At 41.8% G+C, this 16,874-nt stretch overlaps 1 protein-coding gene across 2 annotated transcripts in view; it reads right to left on the reverse strand.

Moving 5' to 3' along the window:
* RNF111 (ring finger protein 111) overlaps positions 1–10,284 on the reverse strand; it is a 47,093-nt gene extending 36,809 nt beyond the window's left edge. The window contains exon 1 of one of the 2 annotated variants that reach the window (XM_067004133.1): positions 10,065–10,284. The gene's annotated coding sequence lies outside the window, so the exon portion shown is untranslated. Of the gene's footprint in view, positions 1–9,540; positions 9,681–10,064 lie in introns of those variants that run through there. The other variant, XM_067004134.1, reaches the window with a different exon arrangement.
* Between the last annotated feature and the right edge of the window lie 6,590 nt (positions 10,285–16,874).

Consider the following 16,874-nt stretch of genomic DNA (forward strand, 5'->3'; position numbering starts at 1 on the left):
ATTAATAGTATAGTGTATATACAAAGCTATTTTCAGCCCATGTACTATTCTGCAGTAGAAATTCAGCATCTATCACATGTACCCTTAATAGTCAGCACCAAGCAGGCTCCCCTCCAGGTCAAATACCAGGCTGGTAACATACAAAGTTGGCCTCAAAGACTATTTCCAATAAAACCTTTTGTACCAGATGACTACAGAGAGGCAAATAAAACAATAACCTCAGTAATACTTCAACTTCTACCTGCTTCACCTGGCACCTCTGCTTTCTGCTTAAATTCCCAAAAGGAAGTGACAAAATAATTTAGTTCCTGCTGTGATAACCACTGAAGTACTCTTTACTGCAAGTAATATTTTTTTGCACCTCATATAAATAAGGCTCCTGTAGACATTTGACACTTGTACTACTTAAGCAGCTAAGTGCTCCCTCTTCACTGCCACCCCCCCAGCTCGTTTGAAGAACATCTCCCATGCTCTTCTGCCAGAAGTGTTAATACACTGAAACAGACTACAGAGCTGACCAAACTGAGAAAGATTTCCCAGCCAGATCAGACACCAGCCTGGACGCACATAACCAGTGGTACCTGGCTTACAGCAGGCTATGCTGAACAACCAGGAGGCTGCCTCAAAAAAAAAAAAAAAACCCTGCGTAATTGTACCTCGTGTGGAAATGAGGCTCCTCAAGCAACACATCTGGTATGTCCGCGAGGCCACAAAGAAAAGACTAAGTCAGCAACGGTTAGATCTCTGGTAGGTAGCACTGCCTACTCCGGTCAGCATTTTCTGCCTGAACCACCAAATTAAGTCTTCAGAAGGCTAACATGTTCTTACATGTTGTCGCTGTCATAGAATTAATCAATACAAGACTGAAACTACAAAAGAGTCAAATTAACATTTCTGAGATTGTTCCACGAATTGATGCTTTCAGGAGCAGCTGTGAGTCAGCTGCTGTTAATATTCTTAAGAATGACCTGTCTGAGTTGGCAAGAGGTCTAAATGTGTTATCCCTGTCAGCCTGTGCTCTTCTCACAGCCATAAGGAACTCATCTAATTCTTCAAGTGATGCAATCTGAAAAAAAAATGTGCACGAGGCATAAACGTTGCAGTACTAAAACCTAGAGAAGCCAAGATGTTCACTGGATCTTCCTGGAGATCAAGAGTCTTGTAGACCCCAGAACCCCAGCTGAAAAGATCATTCAAGTCTTCTCACTAGGAATCCTACAAACATCTCTAACAGTTACTGTTAAACGTGACACCTATACCCTGTACCAGCTAAGAAAGCACTGCTGTTTTCTACCGGAATTACTGATGGAAAATGTAACCATATGCTGTAAGTTGAAAGCTCACTGCAGCAAGTCGGACTAAGCATTTAAGAGCTGTTAAACCTCTAACTCTTCCTGTCAGTACATACAGCAGGACTGGTTCGTACTTTCACTTCAACAAAACACAACTGGCAGTAGGAGGTATTTCTTATTTACAAGTTTTAACAGAGCTGCTGCACCCTGGACAACACATGTTCTTATTTATTGCAATACAGTTTAGTGGCATGTGCTGAAAGGCTACCTCCTTCTCTAGGAATGAATAAAGACGCAAAATTGGAATCGAACTGGGGACAAACATTAAGAGAGTATAAGTTTTCATAGTAAACAAAAATGAAAAAAAGGCCTCTATGAAAGCACTGGAATTGTTCTCTGCTCCTGACAACTCCTGAAGGAAAACACCAGTTCTCACTTGCTCCTCTGCTGACATGTGCTTACCCCCATACATGTACCACCTCTCTCGGAAACCAAGACTTCCATTTTACAATATTTATTTCTAATAAGAACATGAAATTGGAATTCAAAGCTGTTAGAAACACACAGAGATGAAGGAATACAAAGTCTCTCTCATCCTTACAAGGTCACCTTTAAGCAGCTCTTTTGGTCTGTTATTTCAGCACCGTTTCATAGAAACACAACACAAACTTTTCCTCAATCCAAATGCGAGCCAGCCCCTCCCATAATAACCCTATATTTCACTGTAACTTTTTCAGAAAATCCACAAAATACTTAAATTTGGTAAACAAATGAAAACATTAATTTGAGAGGTTGCTCCCTTTGAACACGATCACGACTTACATTACACTATACTCCCAGCCTATTCACAACTTTGCTGTTCTTTTAATATGATAAACTAAAGGAATAATTCGATTTAATTCTGAACTTTTCTTAAGACAGAAACCTGAACAAAAACAACAACAAATTTTCTCATTATGCAACCACAAAACATACACCCTTATGTAAGCTGCTTACTTCAGCACAGAGGCCATTGCACTAAAATACAGAGGTATTGAAGTTACAACAAAAATATAAAGCGAGAAACTTTACACTGTGAGAAACTTCAAACTACTCTAAGATGACAAAAACACCTCAACCACCACACAGTGAAAACTAGCACACATGGAACAGTTACTAGCTTAGCTTTATTCCAGTAAGCTGCCTAGATATTATAGCCAGGTAACTCAGAGCCAAATACCTTGTGTATTTGCACTACTAAAAACGAGGGAAAGTCAGCAGTAACTCAACTAAGTAAATAATCAAGAACCTTTCATTTTTGCTAGTCAATACACATCCTGATGGACTGCTTGCTCATGTGAGAGCTGCTGGCTTCCATTTAAAAATTACACAACAGCTTAAACATTTTTGAAGTGAATGGCAGCAATCAACAATTACTAATAACCTACTCATTCAGTATTTAGAAATGCTATTAGAAATCTTTGAACAAAAAAAAAATCAGCAGAAGAGACAGAAGCAAGAAGAACTTACTATTTAACTGGAGTCCAATCTCCTAAGTATTTTCAGTGTTCAGGCGTAAGAAATACATACTACATACAAGTCCAATGCTTCTACATGGAATTTAAGAAAAACTTTAAGAGTGACTACAAGAATATTATGCAAGTAATTAAAACTCATTAGAATACAATCTGCTGTTAAACTATTAGAAGATCCTACAAAATCTCCCACTAAAAACAGTCCTCAGAAGCTTTTTCAGAAAGCAACAAGATGCAGTAAGTGCTCCTCTTCCTTTTTAACTCAGGGAATCGAGACTTTGAGAGGAAAGAAAAAGGAGGTAACATCTTTTATGCCATTTTAAGCAAAGACTTGAACAGCTGGTAACAGAGCTATCTGAAAACCGTAAATCTAAGCTCCTCTCTAAAGCGTATGACTCAATTCAGAATCGAGAAGTGCCCATCCATGACTTTTATCCACTCACTGCACAAATTGAAGAATATTGATATCAGTCACTGCAAGCCATACAGCACTGCAAGAAAACTCATGCAAATTGGGGAAGTCCCTCGAAACTGCTCTGTCAGTCAAAACACAAGTGCAAGTTTTGAGATCTTTACATCAGACAGAAGTTTATGATCACATAAGAGCAAAGCACGTGAGTTATCAGAGAGCAAGGTGTCATTAAGAATTAATTTCACTACTGACAGTCAAGAAGCATGATGGCACTGAAGTCAGCACTATAAAAAAGTGAAACAGTTCACGACACATTAACTCAAATTTTCATGTAAACTTGATGAATACATGTAATCTATCATTATTTTTTGAAGAGGTATTTTCAGGTAGGTTGTAAAATATACTCAGCTCCCTTTGTCATCAAGAAACAACCTCCTTTTTAGGTGTCAAAAAGCACCTCGATCAATTCAAGTCAGCTACAGTAAGCACACCGTGCTCTGACACATGACCAGCCAACCACCCTGTAGAACTTCCGCTTACCTTCAGAACAGGCTTCTTACATAACCCCAAATTACCGGTCTCCGTCTTGTTAGTGTAATACACACCTAAACCCAGAGAGCCATATAAAAGGTATTTCCTGGCTGAACTATTTTGGTAGAGTTCTAGGAAGGCTGCCTTCCTAGGCTTGATGGAAAGCAGCAAACAAAAAAAGCTTCATTACGAATCAGCTATTTCCCCATCTTAGATCACAGAATGCTTTGGGGTGGAAGGGACCTTGAATATTGTCTGGTTCCAATCCCACTGGACACCTCCCACCAGCCCAGGCTGCCCAAAGCCCCATCCAACTGGCCTCGAGCACTGCCAGGGATGGGGCATCCACAGCTTCCCTGGGTAGCCTGGGCCAGTGCCTCACTACCCTCATAGTAAAGAATTTCTTCCCTGTATCTAATCTAAACCTGCCCTATTTTAGTTTAAAGCTGTTACTCCTTGTCCTATCACTACATCCCCTGACAAAGAGTCCCTCCCCAGCTTTCCTATATCCCCCTTTAGGTACCGAATCTTCATCTTCGGTTTCCCTCTCCTCTCTCATTACAGTGATTTCCCCTTGCCTCTATGCACTCCCCACCACACAGACCCTAAATGCACTTACAAGTAACTCAGGTAACCAGGGTTGAACCTAGAGGACAATACAGAGAAAAATTCTTCCAAATATGATGGCTCCGGAGAGTACCAAGAGCTTGCAGAACATATCACTATCATCACCCCAAAAGAATGCAGCAATTTCATTTCCATAAGAATTCTGTGGTATCTTGGACCATTTATGAACCCACCTCAGCTGCCCATGCATACGATGACACCAGGCAAGTGAAGCTATTTTAGATTCTTTCAGAAAGAAAGTTTCTACCACTTTCCGTATGTAAATCCTTTACTAAGTCCTAACTTGTATTTTCTTTGCATATGCTATCTGAACTCACTATTACAATTTTAAAAATGACTCCCTTCCCTAATACTATAAAATGGCTTCTCTAAAAGTTGTTTTTAACATTATTTTTACACCTGTAAGCTAACATTGGTACAGCTTTCTTCATGAGAAAACTTCTGTTAGCCTCTGGTACACACACAGGCCTTGTTTTGTATACTGTTCCTACCAGAGTATTTTTTCAAACTGGCAAACAGGGCTATCAAGAGCTTGAAGAATGGACCAGTGAATAAAAGTAGAATACAAACGGCATCTTGGAACACCAACAGTCATTCTCGTCCTGTTAATAAAAGATACATTTTTATTCTTTCAGCAAGGCTCTTCCATCAGATGGATCAAGACACCAGAGAAGGGGTAAACTTAAACTTAAGCTTTTAAAATTTGTACAAGTCCTTGGGCAAATGCAAGATAACCTAAGTACTACTACTTCTCTTTCTCAAGGGCAGAGAGCCAAACAAGACTGATTAACGCACGACCCTGACCCAACTGAGGTTGACAGGGGATTGGGAGCCATTTGAGAAGCTATTACAATTCCACAAAGAACAAATCTCAGTGCTACCATGCCCTGCTTCAACAAAACTGAAGGGCTCACTGAAGCAGCTCAGGACAAAACACCTGTAAGCCTCAAAGGGGCAGTCACGCCCTATTCATTTCAACTCTATCAAGCAGGGGAAATTGTACAATGTCGAGTAGCGAGAACACAAACATCCAAAATCCAGTTCCACTGTCAGCAAAACAAGAGCAATCACTTCAGAACTACGCCTCTTTGCCTTGCTTTTGACTGATGTTCATTTTCACTATGTAATGAGAAACTGTGCTCTTTTAGAGTTTAACACCAAATTTTTAGTATGCTGTATTTTGGTCTTTTAATCTTTGCTGGAAAATAAAACAATTGATAGTTTAAAATCTACACACCTTTACAAAACAGCAACAATCAAAAGCCGGTCTGAATTTCTGTTATGTTTGCTTTGATGTTAGGTGGCATCACTCCCAATTTCCCAACCACTCTCAATTTCCCTTTTTGTGCTCTAACACAGCTGGAGCTATAACGGATGTCGTGATTTTTGAGTGACAGAACTACCTGAGAATTCTCCAGGCAGAAAACTTACTGTTTGCCCTACATAAAGGCACAGCATATCAGAATAACATGTAGCATTAGTTATCAGCTGCATGACAATGTTCTTAAGACAGGTTCCTGCTGACAGTCTCCCAAAGACGCTCCATTACACCCAGCCCTGATGGAAGACAATGCCTGTGCTCTGGAGAGGGGCGCTACAGTTTTACCTGAGCCACAGCACAGCAGGCAGGCTTACTTACCCCATGCAGCCACTTCTAGGAACCATGGCTGATGTGGAAAGTCTACTCTCCAAGTGAAACAATGCTACTTTAAGTACAGTACTACTCTTATTAACCTTGCAAAGGCATCTCAAAGGTAAGTCAAACCACAGTACATGTAACCAACAGAAACCAGCCTCTGGACCAGCAGACTCCTTAATTTTATGCCTGAAAAAAACTCTTCAGGGACCTTCCAGGTCTGTTTCCTCATGCAGTAGTCAATTCATATCAGTAAAGCAATCACCTTTAAAATAGGTACAGAAAGCCTCCGTTATGCCATGTTAGCATTCACCTCTGACACTTACTACCATTGGATTTTTGTTTATTATTTTTATTCAAGAGGCCACTGAAAGCACTGCACTGTCTCTTACGTCTTCAAGTAGAATCCAGCACAGGACAGCTACAGCAGAAGAGCTCTTCCCGAGGACTGGATGGATCTATGGCCTGATTCCAGCTGGAATGGAGGGAGCGCACAGGAGCATGCGCAGCTGGATGCACCTCAGCTAGATGAGCTGGCAGGCTAGGAACAACTCTGCATAGAGCCCTCTGAATAACAAGCAAGTTTCCCTGCAATACACCATGAATCAGCCCAGGATGGTTAAGGCACCCATGGAAATCCAAGTACCAAATCAAGCATCAGCAAAGCATTAACGTGCACTTACCCACTTGAGCAAGGAAACCATTTGCCTTTGCACAACAGATGCAAGCAAGTGATTTGACAAACATGGTGCTCATGAGCACATTCTTCAGTCTAGACATTTCTTTGCTTTGTCACAGGCTTAAACTTTGTTAACTACGCTAACACTATGTAAATCACTATTTTAAGACAGAAGCATTATGATTTGGCAATCAGGAATGCTTTGGCTTCAGTGAACTCAAAGACAAACATAACTGCAGTGAATTTGGGAATAAGGAGATGTAGCTTTATAAAAGAATGACAAAAATACACTTACTCTTTTACTAGAGCTTAAGATCTTAACTGGGGATTCTGCTTCAGCCAACTTTAAGAGAATTGTTTCCAGAGATGCTTAGGGAAGTTCTGAATTACACAGCCATCAAAAGTAATTTAACAACTTATTTATTAGTCCCTCTGGCAGTTTTGACCTTTCAGGTATGCATAACTGTTCCTAATACAGTATCATTTTGCAAACACTTCTTGATAAAGCCCTAAGGAGCTAAGTATGACATGATCTTTGCTATGACTGCTAACAAAAATCCTGCAGGTGAGAACTAAGAAATTAAGCATTAATGCAGGGTTACGTTGTTCTCTAGGAAGCTAGTGAGAAGTAGGAGAACCTGCAGACATTAAACCCAGTAGACATGCCAGGTTAAGAAGGAAGGAGAATGCAACTTCTCCAGTCCTTTCACCTACTAGAGCAAAGCAGCTGTGGGTAAAAATCAAACGTTTTACTTGACAGCAGCCAGATATTATTAGGATGGCACTTCATTGCCACCACCCTCCCTCCCCTACCCAAATACAGAAGGAAGTCTCTTGCTGGTAGTTTTGGACAAGCCTTCTCCAAAGAAGTTTCATTTGGTAGATACTAAGGAAAATATCACTAAGTCACAGCAATTACTTTTCCAAATTGCTGGAACTAAAAAATTCTGGGTTAGTGAAGGAAACATATTCCCTTCTCTCTTCCCCCCTGCTCTATTAGGGGTCTCTGTTTGGCTTGACATTAAATCACCACAAAAAAAAAAAAAAACAAACACTAAACCTAGGCCTTGTTTTTTGAATGAAGTTCACTAGGGTAAAAACTAACAATGCATTTTGTTTCTTTTAAGAACACTGCAGACTTCAGCAACAGCTGATCACTACCACTTACACTGAAAAATCTTTAGGGACTATGACTGGGAATAACTATCCTATTCTTATGTTGTGCATATTTCCTATCCAACATTACTCAAAATTCTAAATCTCTTTAAATGACATGCAAAGAATTGAAGCACTACAGACCTGGTGATAAAATTGACCTTAAAGAGGTTATGCGTTAGTAAAGCTGTTGGGAAATCTTTATATAACATCTGCCTGTGGCAAATCCATCTCTCCCTGTGCTAACCCCATTGCTTACCTCTGAATTAAAGTGTCTCTATGCCCTGCACCCCTGTACTTTTTCCCCATTTATTAAACTGCCTAACACCTTGACCTCTGGATTTCATCAGCTGAGGATGGGGCACAATTACCTTTATCTTCTCAAATTCAAGTCTTCACTACTGGAGGAAATGGTAACAACTGAGACGAAAGGTTCTTGACTTTAAGAAAAAAATACTGTAACTGATGTCACCTAACTGTTATTGGAGCACAGCCACCTCACTGAAAGACTAGGCTATTATAACTGCTTATAGAGGTGTACAAAACTATTAATTTGAAGATAAAGTGCAATTCATGGATCTACCACGATATACTCTTGGTACACTTTACGAAAGTCACTGCTTCATGAAAGACACTTCTGAAAGGTCAGAATGCTCTCATGCAGATTTTGAAAGGCCATGTAAAATACGCATAAATGCTTAGGGCTGCTGTTCACCCCTGGGCTCCCAACAGTAGACATAACTGCAGCTCTAGCTGTGGGGGCTTCAACTGTGAATAAAGTTTCAATATGCATAACTTCAAGAGTTTTAAAACAGGAAGCTTGGTATCTTATATCCTTTTACTTAAAAAAAAATGAAACAATACGTGCACACAGCCTTTCCTGTCCTATGAATTCAAAAGGAGGTCATTTTCTACTGTGAATGAGAGCACGACAGGTGACCAGACATTCACAAGCATGGAGATCAATCACATCTTTCTCTATCAAGCCCGGCACACGAGCAAGAGTACAACCTGAACTGCGGGTAATCCCGGCTAATAGCTTTTTTTTTTTGGGAGGGGTCAGTAAAGTTCCTCTATCCCATAAAAGGAGGAATAAGAACATTTAAATTGGTGTAAAGCTACTTGGGCAGCAAGAGCTACGGGTATGTCAACTATTAGAAGTTTTAATTTTTAAGACTGACAAAATATTCCAATTCGTTTCCGTTTCATGTGATTCTCCTCATAAAATATTTCACTAAACACACAATTAATCTATTTTTGGAATTTCTCACTAGCTACAACAAAGGCAACATAAGCCTTATTTCCCCACCTGATAACCTGGTTTTTCTTTATTAGTTTGTAATACTGCTATTGCGCCATGATGTTACCTAGAGGTGCCCCTGCCCAGCAGTCAATTCTTTTACTTTTATTATATATTAATTTCTGAAGTAATCCCACCAAAAATCAAATAAGGTTTTACAATTACAGCAAGATCCTAACTTCTGCATAGTACCTTCTTTCAGAGGAGTACCTCAGTAGAAGGAATAAAAGGTATCATTTGATCAGCCGAGGCAGTCAGGCCTCACTCATGGTTTCACAAAGCCATCTGAAGCCATGGAGGAGCTTACTCAAACCAAACAAGAACTCCACAAACGTATGCTCAGCTCTAATCCCTGAAACATCGACACTTGAAGGAGAGCACGCTTAACACCCACCTATTTCCATGAGTTCCAAACCTCTTTATCTCGGAGGATCCGGCCTACATCCCTGAACGAGCACAGCTTCCTTGTTTACCAGGCAGCACGCAGCCGGCTGGTTTTTGGTGCTTCGAACGGCTGAAGACACAGCACACCAACTCCGCAAGCAAACCAGATGACGTTATGATTATTACGCACGCAAACAAAACTCGTTTCCCTAAGGGAAAAATCTGTGACAAATTTTCAAGGAGACCGAAGAGCACGGCGGCTCCCGGCAGGGCTCGTGCGGCAGGGGGGCGCCTGGTGAGGCCCTCAGCGGGGCCCCCACCTCCGCCCGCCGGGCCCCGCTCCGAAGGGGCGGCCCCGAGGGGACGAACGGCCCCGAACGGCCCGGCCCCGCCGCGGGCAGCCCCCGCTACCGGCCGGGCCGGGGGAGCGGAGGGGAAGGGAGCTGAGGAACGGCGAGGGGAGAGAAGGGCAGGGAGCAGCCCGCCGCCCCCCCGGCCCTTCCACCCGCCGGTGCCCCGCCCGCCGCCCGGTACCTGAGAGCGAGGCCGAGGGGGGAGCGGCCGCCGCCGGCGCCCTACCCAGGGCCGGCGGGGAGGAAACGGCCCCGGAGGGTCCCCGCAGCGCTGCACGGCACAGCCCGGCCTCCGCCGCCCTCCGCGGAGCCGCCCGGCCGCGGTGCGCGGGCTGGAGGCGGGCGCGGTTCTGTTGTTGCGCAGCCCCCGCCGCTCCCCGGGCGGGCAGGCGCGGCACGGCGCGACACTCGGCGCGACACTCGGCGCTGCTTTACAGCCGCCCGCAAAGCGCAGCCGCGCGGGGCGGGGCCGCCGGGCTGAGGCCGCTCAGTAAAGGCGGGGCGGGGGGGAGCAACTGAACGCAACTAACCTTGAAGGCCAGACTAACAGGAGCAAGGTAAAAAAAAAATGAATAAAATAAAAAAAGAATCATTAAATGCAAATATAAACGCTGTGCCCTTTAATATCGGTGACTGAAGTTTCGGTACGTATCAGGCACAACACACGAGCGCAGGACATCACCGAACTGCGCAGTCCGGACAAGGAGCAGCAGCCAGCACCACGATGGAGAGCTGAGAAAATGCAAACGTCCTTAGAATATTTTAGTGGAAGTGCTTTTCATAGAGAAGTTTTCATGCTATCGTAAAAAGTATTGCAGATATAGTCTCGAAAATAGTTTACACAGCTTTTTTATTTAATGATATATATTCTGAGAAGATGGAGTCTAAGCTTAAGAGGACACTCAAGGGAACGTGAGAGGAAGTAAAATAAATTTGGCTGCATTACCTTAAAAAGAGACAGAGGGGAGTTCTCCATAAGCTGGTCAGAGCCTCACACCAGCAAAGAAACATACCAATTGGTTGTGTGTTTACACGTTTACCTTTTTACTTAATAATCGTTTTGAACACTGGTGCCAGAGATGACAGAAAGGTACTTCCTGGCAGAGAAAAGGACAGTCACCCTGTGCTCACCAGCTGAAAGACATTCCTTGACGAATAAAAAGAATAATAATGAAAAGATACTCCTTCTCAGAGTTCTTAGCTACAGAAACCCAAACAGTTAAATCAGGTATTTCTAAATGCCTAATTCAAAATTCAAAATTCAGAATAGCTTGCAGGCCACGGTGTCATCGATTTGTACTGAACTCTTCAACTGCTTCTAACTGGCACCAAACAAAACCATTCCAGGGACACCTCGGGGCCTGGCAGAACAAAAGACGGAGAAGAAACCATCTCATCTAAGGTCAAAACAATGCCAACCAGTAGGAAATTGCACTTCATATTTGGGGAGTGAATAAATTTAAAAAAATCAAACCAACCACTATCCTGAGACACCTTCAGCAGTTTGGCTTTGTCGTTGGATGTGGTTGTGCAGCCCAGGAGCACTGTCTCTGTCTGAGTGTCCACAAACGAAAGCTAGGCACAGCTTCTTCCAGATGCAAACACCGGCTTTTGGAACCCAGTCCCACCAGGCACACGGCCAAGATGCAAGGTGTGTGCTGTCAGAAAGAGGTGTCCTTGCTCGGAGCTGCGTGAACTGCAAGCCTGGTAGTGTCCAGGACGGTGGGAATACTATACACTTTATCTCCTGTCACAAATACACAAATATCACCATCTGGAGGAGCTGAAAATGACTTGCAGCCAGGGTATTAACCCAGATGAAGCAGCCCCCTTCCTTGACACTTACATCGTATGCAGCTGTGTAGACTTAAAATGGACCATCCTTAACTGTTTAGGTGTTTCTAAGTGTTTGTCAATTCTCAACTGCTAGTAACATTAACAAATAGCCTCTTGTGATAATCATGAGGCTGAGACAGAAAAAGCAGCACAAAATCTGTGCAATTGATATTCAGATGATACAAATTGCCACAGCTCCCACCAGTTCAAATGAAGATCTTACCAAATGATGAAAACTGGATAGACAGGGACAATGGTAAAATAAACCCTTAAAAATCCATATAGCGAAAAATTCCTGGTAGGAAACAAGAAAAGAGCGACACGCATATTCAAAAAATAAAACTCTGAAGCTCTGTGCTATATATTTCATAGGGATAACTATAGGAATTAATGTGATTCATCTGGGAGCATTTGAAAGCTCTGGAAAGTAACACACACCACCCAGGTAACTGCATTTTTTAAGACACAGGGAAAAGCAAAATATCCTACATTACAGTAAAACAGAAATGACCCGCTAGTCACTCATTTCACTTCATATTATACAATGTGACAAGGCTTTGAAAGGTCAGACGTTTTTGCAACACATTACTTCATAGAGCACGCAAATCCCTAATAAGGTCTCAAGCAGTCAGATAGTCTAAGCAAGATATTTTAAGTATTTAAGTTGTCACATAATTGAAAGGTGTGTATAAATAATTTCTTAAATACTGTCAACAAGGTCGCTGTTTCTTTTTAAATAGGGGAAAAAAGTTTCATTTTTTACCAAAACACATATATGCCACCAACCCATTAACAGAAACATGAGATACTCCTTTAAATTCTTACAGTGCTTATAAAATAATGAGGAAAAATATATGTATTTTAATTATGAATCACCAACTATTTTAGGGCAATTAGGTTTAAAACAAAAACTCCTTGAATTCAAGGATCTGATTTTACACTAGGAAATTCCATAGCCACTTCCTAGCCAGTACATATACTTTCAACAGTCACACAAAGGAGAATATTTGTCCTTGATTTACAAGCGCATTGTGTTCTCCGCCTTGCTGTTCTGTAGAGGAATGATAATGTGAGTGACTTACAGATCAAAAACTCATTTGTACAGCCTCCTGACTGCTCATCATATACTATATCAATAATACAACAAAAAGAAAACTCTACATCCGAAGTGGAAAAAGCTGTTTTTCTAGCAATGATGTATATTAAATTAGCAGTGATTCTTCATTTCAAAATGCATCTATTGTCAGATATTCCCTGAAAATATCTCAAATGTTACTATCCTCCCTTGCCCCCCCCCCCGAGAGAAATGGTGCCGCAAGCACACCAGCTGATAATTGCCAATTGAAAGCTTGGTCGGAGGTTTGAATACAATCAGCTTGACATCAGAATTACTAAAAGCAGAATTTGAAGTTGTAGTAACTAAGCAATATAACATAATAACTGGGAGTCAATGCCTTTCAAAGTAAAATGGACTCTTCCTGTTGATTTCAGTTAATCACTCTTATATAAAAAAAAAGATCTAAGAAGGAACTGAGTCATTGCATCATTTACTGTTGTAATAACTAGCTCTGATGCAGTTAGCAGCCATAGTATCCAAAATACTGTATTAGAAACTCAGGTTTCTGAAGAAAAAAAAAAAGCCTAAAGCTGAAGTGAAACTTTGTACTTCAAAATGAGTTTTTAAATGAACAGCCTGTTAAGCTGCATCTCCCCCTCCGCATGTTCTTAAACCAACATCTCTTCTTTTTGGAAGGGCATACTGACAAACAGGTGCCTGTGTGAAGAGGAGAAATCTGGGACACTGTTCTACTGGAGGTGAATGCTCTAGCCATAAGGCTTTCTTAAAGAACTAATCAAACAAACAAAAAGAGCAGGAACTTCCTCTCTGTGTTTTGAAGTCATTGAATAATACTGTTTTAGAGTCCAGTCATTAGAACTGCACAGAGTACACCAACTACATGAAGCCGTAAAAGATAAAATAGCTAATGTTTGATCCTCTGTTAGGCTTCAGTGTGAGGCAGGAAATAGACCAGCCAGCACCATCAAGACGGAGATTATCTATGCAGAATTACAGAGGCCATGAAAAAAAAATAAAATCTAAGGACGTTCACAGCTTTCACGTGTCTCACATAAGGTAGACAAAAATTAGTTTATGGGAGCACAGTTTTGGGTTTCTGTCTTTGCTGTTATTTAAATACCAATATCTGGGTCAACCATTTCTCTCTCCTCTTTGAAAGGCTATTGCTATTTCCTAATCAAACTTTACCGCAAATTTCAGAACCTAACTGTATAGAAGTCTTCTCCTTGAAGACCAGTAGATGTTTTGAGAGACCACAAAACGTCAGAGTACTTTTCTTAAAAACAAACAAAATACCCCAGGAAGTTAGAAACCAGCCAACATAATTAAAATTCCTGAGCAAATCCAAAATATACCTGAAAATAACAGGTATACCTGGAAAATAACAAATTGATAAATACCAACCACCATGACTTGCTTACAGCAACCTATCAAAACAACTTTATTTTCAGTTATGTTACCAGAGACATGAATAAAATGAAGATCTTAGTTTTATTGAGGCTTTTGACATTCTGTTCCATTCACACTTACTGTCAGTAAGGACATAAGGGCAGTAAGGATGATGAAGAAATTTGATCTGGATAGAAAGGATGATGAAGAAATTTGATCTGGATAGAAAGCACAAAAGTGGTGCCAAACTGTTTGTTACCAGAGGATCACTGTTAGTAGTTTAATATCAAAACAGAAGTTTTTAATCATATAAATTCCCTCATACACTTCAATATTTTAATATATTTGGGTAAGGTGTTAGAGATTGTATTTATAAACCTGCAGCTAATACAACGTTGACAGGTACCACAGAGCAGAAATCAGCAATAGTCTGAAATCACCTGAAAGAATACAGAAATTCTATAAACACAAGTGCAAAGTTCTGCACTTAGCAAGAAACAATCACCTGCAGAGAAATGGGTACTTGCAGAAGAGAATCCAATAGGTAGAGTGGATCACAAACCATATATATCAACAACTTTGTGAGGCTGAAAAAAGCATACAGCCCACTGAGATGCATAATCAGAAGGGCTGTCACCAAGACAACTTGAGGAAGTTGTGGAAAGACTGGACAAGAGCTAGAGAGGTGCAACAGAGAAAGGTCATGTGTTCTAGAACTCTGTTTAAAAAAGAAAATAATCTGGGCTTTTATTCAGAAACTGAAAGACTAAACAAAAATATGCTAACAGTCTTCATTTATGTAAAAGGATGCTGCAAAGACAAAGGGAATACTGTCCTTTAGATTCACTTTGAATAAGAATGCTAAACTGCAGCAAAAATGATTTAGTTCAGACATCTGAAAAAGGATAGTTAAAGGCTAGACTAGACAGCCAGAGGAATGAGTGGCATCTGTATTTAAGGCTTCAAGAACAGGTTAGACAAACATCGGTCAAGTTTGTTCTCATAATAGTGTATCGTGCCTCAAGGCAGGATGACTGAGGTTACGTCTTGAGGTCACTTTTAGCTCTTTAAATCTACAGCTTTGACATCTACAGGACATCAACAAATTTTGAAGTTTAGGTAAGTCAAGCAACCCCTATAAAACACTTGTGTCTTTCCTGAGACAGAGATTAGAACCTAACCAGTGGGTTTTATCTGTATTTGTATAGGAGTTTACCACTGAGAAGCTCAGTCCTGACTGAGATTTTGATACATTCCTGAATTCAAAACAGTATGTAAATAAATAACTGTAGGACTTTTCTATGTATTGTTTAAATGTTATACAAACACCCACAAAATCTGTTTCAATAGTCTACAGTAAAGCTAAGGAGTTAATTGGTTAACCTCACAGGCAATCCTGATGTATTTCATGTCAAGGCAAATGTTATCATAGAGGACAGCATAAGCAAGAACATATACAGATTTCTTACTTGAGATTGTTCTTTTTATAAAATCTTTACCGCATCGAGCAGCACCACTGCACATTTAAAACACTCATGCAATCATCAGTCCAAGTTATGTTTCCTTTTAGACTTAACTACATGCTTGACTTTTACATATCTGGATATTAGTCTTTTTTAAATGGTAACTATGTAAGCATTTCTTACATACTTCAATTGCATTTTGAAAACAAAAAAGAGGATGGCGTTACAGGCCTTTGCTGGATTTGGGACTTACTTTGCACCAAAAAAAAAAGGTTTAGCTAAGGTTTATTAAATAAAATGAACACTTTTTCAATTTTATCAGTAGGCGATTTTTGAGTGAAGAGACAGAACAAGAGGATTGTTGTGACAAACTGGTTTCAGATGCATTCAAGTTCACAGATTCTTCCTTATTTGAAGATTTAATAGCATTTATAAAATCTAATATCGATAAAATTACTGTGAGCATTTCTCATGGGAAGTGAATGAAATGACAACTAAAAGGTAATACCTCCCATTGTGTGGTACAAACACAAAGTAAAAAAATCACAACAGGTACTCCGTTTGTGAAGAATTTGATTTCAAACATTAGCATTGTACTGCTGGGGTACTTCCACAAAAGAAGTTCTAGGCAAACAGATCTAATTCTCCCTGGGTTGTTCTCCCGCTGGGTTTTAAAGCCACTGGAGCCACCGATTAAAGAAACTGCTACTTAACCTGAGTAAAATCGGTACAATCGGGACCAAACACTTAAGCACGTTTCCTAAACTCAGGCCAGTCACCGGCCAGGGTAAGGCTGCAGGCACCGCCCAGCCCGCTAACGCGGCCCGAGGGGCAGCGGTGACCGGCAGGGACCAACTCTCCTGGCACCTCAGCAACAGCCCCCGCGTCCCGCCAGCGCCACGGCCGGGCCGGGGCCTGCAGGGGGCCGGTGCACAGGGGCCTGGCCCGCGGCCGCCCGCTCGGGTACCGCCCGCCCGCGCCAACGAAGGCGCGCGGCCGCTGCCCGACACACCGCTATCTGTCCCCGACCGGGCCCGCGCAAGACGCGGCGCAACGCGAGCCCAGCCCGATCCCGGGGCTCCTTGACCCGGGGCTTCCTGACGCGGCGCTCTCCCGGCCCGGCCTCCCCGCCGCACGCGGCCCCGCGCCTCCCGCCGCCCCGGGGCACCTCATGGCCTCGGAGCGCCGCTCCCTGCCGCAGCGAGAGCCCGGCCCCGAGCCCCGG

Source organism: Anser cygnoides, chromosome 11, assembly GCF_040182565.1.
Source record: "Anser cygnoides isolate HZ-2024a breed goose chromosome 11, Taihu_goose_T2T_genome, whole genome shotgun sequence".
NCBI lineage: Eukaryota > Metazoa > Chordata > Aves > Anseriformes > Anatidae > Anser > Anser cygnoides.